Source organism: Somniosus microcephalus, chromosome 20 (genome assembly GCF_052327205.1).
Source record: "Somniosus microcephalus isolate GS21.2 chromosome 20, FLI_Smic_1.0, whole genome shotgun sequence".
NCBI lineage: Eukaryota > Metazoa > Chordata > Chondrichthyes > Squaliformes > Somniosidae > Somniosus > Somniosus microcephalus.
The window spans coordinates 9,221,265-9,232,601 of record NC_141006.1 but is presented as its reverse complement, the minus strand read 5'-3'; the positions used below and the strand labels follow the sequence as shown (position 1 = coordinate 9,232,601).

The following is an 11,337-nucleotide window of genomic DNA, read 5'->3' as shown; positions in this document are numbered from 1 at the left end:
AGGCAGGGCTGCGATCGGACAAAAGAATAAAAGAACCAAAAGAAGTAAGAGAGATTAGAAGCTAGACGAGATGGTAATAGGCTGGGATTAGGTGTAAAGTGTACTGGCAGGGCAAAAGATAGCTGTCTCCTCTACATTGGGGAGACCAAACGCAGATTGGGTGACCGCTTTGCGGAACACCTCCGTTCAGTCCGTAAGGGTGACCCCGAGCTTCCGGTCGCCTGTCATTTCAATTCACCGCTCCATTCCCACTCGGACCTCACCGTCCTTGGCCTCTTGTACTGTTCCACGGAAGCTCAACGTAAACTCGAGGAACAGCACCTCATCTTCCGATTAGGCACTCTGCAGCCTTCCGGTCTCAATATCGAGTTCAACAATTTCAGATCATAACCTCGGCCCCTATTTCATTTTTACTTATATTTTTCCACTCCTTTCCTCCCCCCCCCCCCCCCCCCCCCCTTTTGTTTCTCTCTCACACCTGGCAGCTATCTTTTGCCCTGCCAGTACACTTTACACCTAATCCCAGCCTATTACCATCTCGTCTAGCTTCTAATCTCTTTTACTTCTTTTGGTTCTTTTATTCTTTTGTCCGATCGCAGCCCTGCCTTCGATCTAGTTCCTTTTCTCTCCAGTTTTGAAGAAGGGTCAAACCCGAAACGTCAACTCAAATTTCTCTCCACGGATGTTGCCTGACCACTTGAGTTTTTCCAGCATTTTCTGTTGTTATTTCCCTTGAGATACAGTTGGCTGTTCTTGGTTTTTTAATTGTATTTACCTGAACACACATTCCATTTTGTTTCAACCACCTATTTCCACCTTTGGAGCATCATTTACTAATTCCCCTACCTCTTCAACCTTTTCCAGCCTATATCCCACCAATGTACCCTCGTCGTCCAGCCTGTACCTCAACATTGCACCTTTTACTCTTCAGCTGTTACTTCAGCAATGGAACTTCACTCTTTAGCCTAAAACCCAGTAATGTTCCTTTGCTCTCCAAGCCACACCCCAGCACAACAACTTGCATTTATATAGCATTTCCAACGTGGAAAAAGCAACGTAATCAGAAAAAATGGATGCGGAGCCACGGGAGGAGATATTGGGAGTGGTGACCAAAAGCTTGACCGAAGAGGTGAGTCTTGAAGGTGGAGCGGTTTAGGAAAGGAATTTGGACTGTGGGGACGAGGCAGCGAAAGGCGTAGCTGCTGGTGGTGATAGTCCAGAGCTTTAATTAGTTGATGAGTTCTACACAAGTGACTATATACAGGCAGAAAAACTCCTTTTGTTCATTTATAGGGAGGGAGGCCTTTGAAGATGCGCACCTGTCAGAGAGAAAGCTGTACCAATGGTCTATAGAAAAAGTACTTGTTAAAACTATTGATGAGGGACAAGGCCGTTAAAATTGTGGAGTTGTACTGGGTAATGTAGAAACGTGTGGTTTGTCACATAGAAAGGGTGAAAACAATATATATAAAGTAGGTGTTTGAATAGATACCATAGAATTCGATTTAAGATCTGATCAACCTGTGTATACTGTTTGGAACTGGTGTTTGCATTCTCTGACTAAAACTCGCAAGGTTCTGTGGTAAGTGCTGTTAAGTGTGTGTTTCAATTGTTGCATACTTATAAATTTGTGAACATCTGACATTTAATGCTGTGAGCCCTATTATTTTGAAGAGTAAACTATGTCAGGGCAATATTTGAAACTGAGGAAGGTAAGAGAATATGGACAGAAGGCCAGTGGGATTAGTTTTGGATCGTTCCAGCAGAGCTGGGATGAATGGCAGCCACCTGTGATGCAAACTTCTATGGTAATGCATTCCTGACACCACATTGTCATGTCTGAGTTGTGTAATCTCTCGCGTGTGGCACATTCTGCATCAGAGCGGAGATATGTGAAGAACCACCGTTTGGAAGCTCCGTTCATACCACCTGGCACACTGATTGGAGCTGGTCAGGGCTTGTAACCCCAGGGTAAGACTCAATGGTATCTGGGATCCACTGGGCTGTGGGCAGAATGCAGATTCTGCTCCATCTTTCTCCACTTGAATTGCCTGACACTGCATGTAAAACAGCTCCCCATAAAAGGAGGATGGCAGCAGTAAAACTTTCTGTATATATTACACATGCTTTCTCCTGCAGGGATTTTATCTTCATGGTGCCGCCTTCAGCTGGGAGAACAGGTGAGTGTGTCGTGCTCAGTCTGGTGATCTGTGCTCGTCTGCACGATACAAATTGTACTCCGTCCCTTGGTGGGGGGGGGGGGGGTCTCAGCTGTTGCAAAGTGTCCTGTCCAATAGCTGAGCACTAGTATTTGCAGCAGTCGAGCCTTGTCCGAGATTCCTGAGTAATGGTTTGCGTGACTGTCCTGTGTCTCTGCAATGCTGTATTAGGGCTGAAGTTCCTAACCAAAAAATTCAGTGATGAGTAGACATCAGTAAAAAATTATATTTATTTAATGAATCAAATTTGGCTCTGACATTGCTCAGATAAAATTTAAAGCAAACATTATCTGTCCATTTCCCTCTTCTGCCTACTTTCGATTCCTTCTGCATGTGCCTCTCTGATTACCATTTTATCTGTCTCCAGCTCTCTTTCTCACTTGTGTTCCCTCTGCCGTTGTGCAAGTCCTCTAGCATTTTGAAATTTATTAGGGTTGAGACAAATACACTTGTAGCAGTCTGCACCTTGAATGTAAGAGTGGCTGTCATTCAGCGGGAGTGGGGTGAGCTTAGATAAACAGATAATGTAGTTACCCTTGCTGCCACAGCAAGGAAGAGAGTCTCTTATTCAAAGCATCTTTGGTCAATCTTTGATGCATAGCTGAGGGAGGGGTCAGAGGTCAGTCTCTAGCTCTGGAGAGGTCAGTGAAGTATATGCTGAAACAGTGGGAAGCTGAGACTCGAGGCTGAGCAATGAATGAATACAGCGTGTAAGAATGAGTTGGTGCCAGTTAATTCGAGGGATGCTACTTGTATAGTGAGTTGAACCTGTAACAGGGCAAAGTTGCACTTCATGTAAAATAAACCAGTCTTGGTTCACAATCCGCCTCATCTCAAGTGATTTTCAGCCCTTCTGAAATGAGGGAATGCAGGTGGTGGTGTGTGTGAGATCATATTCACCAGCACACACTACAACAGGTTGCATTTATATAGCACCTTTAATGTAGTAAACTTCAGAGCTGAAGCTCCGATAGCTGCAGAGATTACCTTCAGAATGAGTAGGTGGGGTATGTGTCTATGGCCATGTTTTAAGCTTCCTTGCCAGGAGGGGGAGAGAGAGACAAAGTGCCTGGGGTAGATCTGTGCTGCCGGAGGGGCAGAGTCTGGTCAGGTGGGGGAGGGGGGGTTTGCAGTTGTGGGGTGGATCTGTACTGAGGGAGGGGCAGAATCTGGCGGGGGAGGTGGGGGGGGGTTCCTGGGGTAGATCTGTACTGAGGGAGGGGCAGAATCTGGTGGGGGGGGGTTCCTGGGGTAGATCTGTACTGAGGGAGGGGCAGAGTCTGGCTGGGAGGGGGGGGGGTAGTTCCTGGGGTAGATCTGGACTGAGGGAGGGGCAGAGCCTGATCTGTGAGGAGGGGGGGGGGGGTCCTAGGGTAGCTTTGTGCTGCTGGAGGGGCAGAGTCTGGCGGGGGTGGGGTTGCAGTTCTCGGGTGGATCTGTACTGAGGGCGAAGCAGAGTCTATGGGGGGAATGGGTCCTGGGGTAGATTTGTGCTGTGTGTCTGGGGGCAGGGTCCTGGGTTAGATTTGTGCTGAGTGTGTCTGGGGGCAGGGGCCTGGGTTAGACTTGTGCTGAGTGTGTCTGGGGGCAGGGGCCTGGGTTAGATTTGTGCTGAGTGTGTCTGGGGGCAGGGGCCTGGGTTAGATTTGTGCTGAGTGTGTCTGGGGGCAGGGGCCTGGGTTAGATTTGTGCTGCGGGAGAGTCTCCAGTCCAGGACCTTGTTGCAGACTTGGGCATTGCGGTAATTGCTCCTGGATGAGTATATGGCATCAATGGTCATGTGGCTCCCATGGATTAAACGTATTTCTGGACAGTAGACTGGCTATATTCACTCTAAATTTCACTGGCTCCTGATCAGGAGTTCATATGTGTTCAAAGATGGGTGTTTTGGTAAGAGTTAAATGTAATGTGGCTTTTAAGGTTACGGTGCTTGGTGCAATGGAGAAGGTTGAAAGAGACTCCTAATACGCTCCGCTACTATTAAGAGCTTTTCCTAATGTGCAGACGATTGTAACCTGCTCGGTTAATGATTCGGCCACACTGTTGCAGCCGCAGTCCTTTGTGTGACAATAGGGTGCACATGGCTTAGTTATTGGACAGATGTTCCAGTGATGGGACTGAACCGCATGGGACTGAAAGCATGCAGTCTCTGTGTGCTGCCTTGTCAAACCAGGCTTTTTAGAGTTTGAAATCTCCATTTTTCTGCTGGAGCCTCGAGCTGTCCCTTTGATACAGCATTGTATAGTCAGGTACACTCAACACATGGGTTTATTGCAGCTGTAAGCCGGTCTCCCCTGGATTGCAAGGCTGCAGACTTGCATCAAGGTGGGTTCAGCAATTGCCAATCCCTGCCCATTTCCGTAAGAAGGGAAGGGGCCGTTCTGGGTGCTGAACTGAATGTGGTCAGTCTGAGCTGAAATCCCTTTCAGAAGTCCTGCTGACTGAGCTCCTTCTGCAGCCCGTGTACTGTTTACCCTTGGGTGAGCTCCTTCTGCAGCCCGTGTACTGTTTACCCTTGGGTGAGCTCCTTCTGCAGCCCGTGTACTGTTTACCCTTGGGCGAGCTCCTTCTGCAGCCCGTGTACTGTTTACCCTTGGGTGAGCTCCACCCTGAAAGAAAGACAGACTTGCATTTCTATAGTGCCTTTCACGACCACCAGACGTCTGAGCTTTACAACCAATGAAGTACTTTTTGAAGTGTAGTCACTGTTGTAGGAAACGTGGCAGCCAATTTGCGCACAGCAAGCTCCTACACACAGCAATGTGATAATGACCAGATAATCTGTTTTAGGTGTTGATTGATAAATCTTTGAATATTGACCAGGACACTGGGGATAACTGCCCTGCTCTTCTAAATAGTGCTATGGGATCTTTTACGCCCACCTGAGCGCGGCAGGGCCTCGTTTTAACGTCTCCTCCAAAAGACGGCACCTCTGACAGTGCAGCACCTCCTCAGCACTGCACTGGAGTGTCAGCCTAGATTTTTGGTGCTCAAGTGAACCCACAACCTTCTGACTGAGGCAAGAGTGCTACCCACTGAGCCACAGCTGACCCTGGCACCGACTTTAATCCTCTTCCGCAGTCCAATGTACCCTATCATGGACTCTACTCTCTGTTTAATCCTGTTCCACAGCCCATGTAAAATCTACCGTCATGAACTCTACTCACTCCATTCAATCCCCTTCTGCAGCCCATGTACAATATATCCTATTGCGGAGTCTGCCCTCTGCATTATCATGAGGCAAAGTTCTGCATGAATACTGGATTCCAGCTCCAGAACATTTGTCCCGCTCCACATTTCCAACATATGACTTGGGGAACACCCTCTTTCCAGCAGTGGAAGGTGCACCGTGTCCCACCGAGTGTTTAATCATGGCCTGTAGCTGCTGTTTGGGCAAATTAAAGAGACAATCAATCCAGTACTTAAATAAATGTATCAGTACAGCGATAGCTCCATGTAAGAGGCTGCTCCACCTGCTCTGTACTGAGGGGGAGGGAGGAAAGCTTCTGATCTCTAGTCTTGTTAATTTAATTGTTTTAAGTTAATTTTAGCCTGTCTCCTTCAGTTTGATGTTTCCAGTCCAAGCCAAATAACTTGCTCCCATTTATCCTCCTCCTCACCATTTTCCGGATTATTTCTCCAGTGATTTCACTTTCATCAAGGCTTGTCTGGACCATTAGGCCCAGTGCTACCTGCTATTTGAATACATCTGTATGTGTTCCTCCAGTCTCTGGTGCATTGAGTGAAGAGGAGTCTATGCCTGGATGTCACAGCCACGCAAAGCAGTTCTGTCGATGTCTGTCTGGTTGTCCACATATTGCCAGTTTTGAACTGTAGCAACCGGGAGTCCGCTTCCTCATCAGGATGCAGCCTCTGCACCTCTCCCTGCTCATTGTTAGCAGTGTACAAGCTCTTGTGCACTTGTAGCTATTGTCTGTTTAGCAGGTCCTTATCCTGCAGTTTTATTGCAAAATGGTAAAGTGACCCTCACCCGCCATGTTCCAACCCCAGCTCCCCCATCCCCCGTGTTTTGGGTGGAGTATGGATAATACTGGCGTATGTTTTGGGGGAATATGTAATATTGCTGTAACGATGACTGACACACTAAGCCTGTAATATTGCTGTAACGATGGATGCATTTGTCACTTTGTTACCCCAAGCCTATGTAACTTGAGTTTTTCCCTGTGTCCTTTGGCTTGGGTCTGGAGCAGCAGCCAAATCACTTATTTCCACTTTTTTTTTTCTCCCCCTTTTCCTTTTCTCTCTATTCCTCCCTGACGCCACTCTCCTGTCGTCATGCCTCCTTTCAACTCTTCTCTCTCGGATTTTCTGCCGCCCCTAATCCCTACCCCAACCCTTCACTTCTCTTCGACCATCTTATTTTCCTGCTACTGTCCTAGGCTTGACTCCCTCTTAGATGAGCCTACAGCTGGCCTCTGCCACTCATCACTGCCTCCTCACAAGCAGCAACCTCAACTCTCCCATCCTACTCTCGCCGACCTTCCCATCCAAATGGCATCCTTTGTGACTGTGACAAAGATAAACCAGTCCTCCTTGACCTGTCTGCAGCCTTTGACATGGTTGACCACTCCATCCTTCTCCAACGCTTCTCCACCATCGTCCAGATGGGTGAGACTGCACTCGCCTGGTTCCATTCTTATCTATCAATTTGTAGCCAGAGAATCACCTGCAATGGCTTCTCTTCCCGCTCCCGCATCGTTACCTCTGGTGGCCCCCAAGGATTTATCCTTGCCCGCCTCCTATTTCTCATCTACATGTTGCTCCTTGGCGACATCATCCGAAAACACAGCATCAGTTTCCACATGTACGCTGACAACACCCAGTCTACCTCACCACCACCTCTCTTGACCCCCTCCAACATCGCTAAATTGTCAGACTGCTTGTCCGACATCCAGTACCGGATGAGCAGAAATTTTGTCCAATTAAATATTGGGAAGACCGAAGCCATTGTTTCCATTCCCTAGCTACTGACTCTATCCCTCTCCCTAGCATCTGCCTGAGGCTGAACCAGATTGTTCACAACCTTGGTGTCATATTTGATCCTGAAATGAGCTTCCGACTACATATCTGCGGCATAAGACGTAGGAGCAGGAGGAGGTCATTCGGCCCCTCGAGCCTGCTCTGCTATTCAATAAGATCATGGCTGATCTGATCTTGGCCTCAACTCCACTTCCCTGCCTGCTCCCCATAACCCTCGACTCCCTTACCTTTCAAAATTCTGTCGCTCTCCACCTTAAATATATTCAATGACCCAGCCTCCACAGCTCTCTGGGAAGAGAATTCCAAAGATTCACGACCCTCAGAGAAGAAATTCCTCATTTCTGATTTAAATGGGTGCCCCCTTATTCTGAAATGCCCCTAGTTCTAGATTCCTCCACGAGGGGAAACATCCTCTCTGCATCTACCCTGTCCAGCCCCCTCAGAATCTTATGTTTCAATAAGATCCCTCTCATTCTTCTAAACTCCAATGAGTGTAGGCTCAACCTTTCTTCATAAGACAACCCCTTCATCTCTGGAATCAACCTCGTGAACCTTCTCTGAACCCTCCCCATCTCCGTAATCTCCTTCAGCCCCATCAACTCTCCCGAGATACTGCGCTCCTCCTAATTCTGCCCTCTTGAGCATCCCTGATTATAATCGCTCCACCATTGGTGGCCGTGCCTTCAGCTGCCTGGGCCCCAAGCTCTGGAATTCCCTCCCTAAACCTCTCCGCTCCTTAAAACCTACCTCCTTGACCAAGCTTTTGGTCACCTGCCCTAATTTCTCTCTCTCTTGGTGTCAAATTATTGTCTTATAACACACCTGTGAAGCACCTTGGGATGTTTTACTCCGTTAAAAACAATATAAATACAAGTTGTTGTGATTTGTTGGATTTTGAAGCTGTTTGGGGACAACTTACAGTCGATGCTCATGGTCACTTGGGCCTTCCCAGAGTCTCAGTGCAAGAGTCAGTCAGCATGCTGCCCGTCACTAAATGCTCCATTCAGCCTTTTTATGCACCAAGCAATGTTGGAGAATATTCTTGCTTCAATGCACAAAGTCGAACGGCAGTCTCGGATTCATCATGTTTAGACCTGGAGGCTGAAAATGACAGCTGTGTTGGGGGAGGGGGATATCAAGTGGCAGCCTGCACAGCCATACTCTGACTGAGCTGAAAGCTACAGCAAGTCCTGGCACATTCCTTGATGGGCAACAGCTGAGTTTGAAGAGATAAGTTAATGCTTTTGGTGTACAGGCTCAAAACTGAAGTATTAGATTGAGCACATCTGAGGAGGAGTAGGGAGAGTGAGCGGTCCAATGTCTGTTGTGCTATTTCCCATTGCAAATGATCTCCATCATTGAAAAGCAGTTAGACCACAGGAGGCCCAGGACAGGTTCTTGGGATGATGCTCAGCTGGGCCTGTCCATTCAATTTAATCTGCTTCATTGGCAGCAACCCTCAGTTGCCCATCAATTAGCCCTTTACAGCATCTTCCCATATTGCTTCCACTGTCATGTCTGGGGTGAGTGTACTTACCAGATACCTCGGGAAGATGTGTTCAATCTGCACCTTGTCTTCATCTATCGGTTTGGGGGAGGCACTGAGCGGAGTTTGGGGAGAGGGAGAGTGGGGGGAGAGGCACTGAGCGGAGTTTGGGTGGGGGGAGAGGCACTGAGCGGAGTTTGGGGAGGGGGAGAGTGGGGGGAGAGGCGCTGAGCGGAGTTCGGGGAGAGGCACTGAGCGGAGTTTGGGCAGGGGGAGTGGGGAGAGGCACTGAGCGGAGTTTGGGCAGGGGGAGTGGGGAGAGGCACTGAGCGGAGTTTGGGGAGGGGGAGAGTGGGGGGAGAGGCGCTGAGCGGAGTTCGGGGAGAGTGGGGGGGGAGAGGCACTGAGCGGAGTTTGGGGAGGGGGAGTGGGGAGAGGCACTGAGCGGAGTTTGGGGAGGGGGAGTGGGGAGAGGCACTGAGCGGAGTTTGGGGAGGGGGAGAGGCACTGAGCGGAGTTTGGGGAGTGGGAGAGGCACTGAGCGGAGTTTGGGGAGGGGGAGTGTTTGGGGAGAGGCACTGAGCGGAGTTTGGGGAGGGGGAGTGGGGAGAGGCACTGAGCGGAGTTTGGGGAGGGGGAGAGGCACTGAGCGGAGTTTGGGGAGAGGGGGAGTTTGGGGAGAGGCACTGAGCGGAGTTTGGGGAGGGGGAGTGGGGAGAGGCACTGAGCGGAGTTTGGGGAGTGGGAGTGGGGAGAGGCACTGAGCGGAGTTTGGGGAGTGGGAGAGGCACTGAGCGGAGTTTGGGGAGAGGGAGAGTTTGGGGAGAGGCACTGAGCGGAGTTTGGGGAGGGGGAGTGTTTGGGGAGAGGCACTGAGCGGAGTTGGGGGAGTGGGGAGAGGCACTGAGCGGAGTTTGGGGAGGGGGAGAGTGGGGGGGAGAGGCACTGAGCGGAGTTTGGGGAGGGGGAGTGGGGAGAGGCACTGAGCGGAGTTTGGGGAGGGGGAGAGGCACTGAGCGGAGTTTGGGGAGGGGGAGTGGGGAGAGGCACTGAGCGGAGTTTGGGGAGGGGGAGAGTGGCGGGAGAGACACTGAGCGGAGTTTGGGGAGAGGGAGTGGGGGGAGAGGCACTGAGCGGAGTTTGGGGATGTCCGTGCTGAGCAGCAAACACGTGTAAATGTGATCATTGCTGCTCTAGTCTGGGCTGTGGGGTTTCTACGCTCTCCGCCCTCCCAGGTACAACAGTCTGTAATCATCCGGCTGTTTAATTCCTCTTGTTCTAACTCCACAGTGTGTTGGAGGTCAGTTTCAAACTGTAGGCAGCCTGAGTTGAATTCCTGGTGTGTACTGGCGGGTGATGATCTCTGTAAAGCACCTCCTTGCTGTGACCCCAGCGAGTGGAGCTGGAGCCTGTAAACCGAGCACCCCTGTGCTCACTGACCTACATTGGCTCCCGGTCCGGCAATGCCTTAATTTAAAAGTTCTCATCCTTGTTTTCAAATCCCTCCATGGCCTCACCCCTCCCTATCTCTGCAATCTCCTCCAGTCCCCCAATCCTATATCTCTGCATTCCTCTAATTCCTGGCCTCTTGCACATCCTCGATTTCAATTAGCGGTCGTGCCTTCTGTTGCCTAGGCCCTAAGCTCTGGAATTCCCTGCCTAAACCTCTCCGCCTCGCTACCTCTCTCCTTTTTAAGACACTCCTTAAAACCTACCTCCTTGACCAAGCCTTTAGTCACCTGTCCTTAAAATCTCCTTGTGTGGCTTGATGTCAAATTTTGTTCAATAACACTCCTGTGAAGCGCCTTGGGACATTTTACTACGTTCAAGGCGCTATATAAATACAAGCTGTTGTGTGTGTGCTTGTCTATCCCGCTCTCTCTCTCGCACACTGTGTATGTCTCTTTCTCTTGCTCATTTTCATTCTGTGCCAAACTCTCTCACCTGCTGAGAGTCTTGCACATAAGCATACTGTCCTCTAGTTCTCCCCCTGAGCTGGTGACAGGTGCTGTAGAAACACAACTGATTCTTTCTAATAACCCAGAAATGCCATTGTCCCAGCAAAGGTCACACACCCAAACTAACTAATCTCTGAGCAACCAGGGACACTGCTTTCAAAAGGTGAGTGTGTAACCGGAGCAATCGAACCTGAACAGGTTCATCCCATGCCTGATATCATAGGCCACTCACTGCTGATCATTTTCACTGGGACAGTAAACTTTAGTACAAAAAGAAAATACTGCAGATGCTGGAAATCTGAAATAAAAACAGAAAATGCTGGAGATATTCAGCAGCTCAGGCAGAATCTGTGAAGCGAGAAACAGAGTTAACATTTCAGGTCGATGACCTTTCGTCAGAACTGGAAAAAGCAGGAAATGGAACAGATTTTTAAGCAAGTGTGGGAGCTGGGAAAGGGGGAGGGGATGAAAGAACAAAGGGGAAGGTCTGTGATAGGATAGAGGGCAGAAGAGGTTAAGAGACATTGAGATATTCAAGGCAAAAGGAGATGGTAATGAGACAGGTTAAGAAACAAAAGATGGCTCTAGATGAAGTGTAAATTGCACTGGCAGAATGAAAGAGCTGCCATGTGGGAGAAAAAATATATATATGATAGGGGCCGAGGTTATGATC

At 49.3% G+C, this 11,337-nt stretch overlaps 1 protein-coding gene across 1 annotated transcript in view; it reads left to right on the top strand.

The window, feature by feature from the left end:
* Positions 1-464: 464 nt before the first annotated feature.
* Positions 465-11,337, top strand: part of LOC147103046 (uncharacterized) — a 36,560-nt gene continuing 25,687 nt past the window's right edge. The window contains exon 1 of the transcript XR_015072888.1: positions 465-1,129. The gene's annotated coding sequence lies outside the window, so the exon portion shown is untranslated. The remainder of the gene's footprint in view (positions 1,130-11,337) is intronic.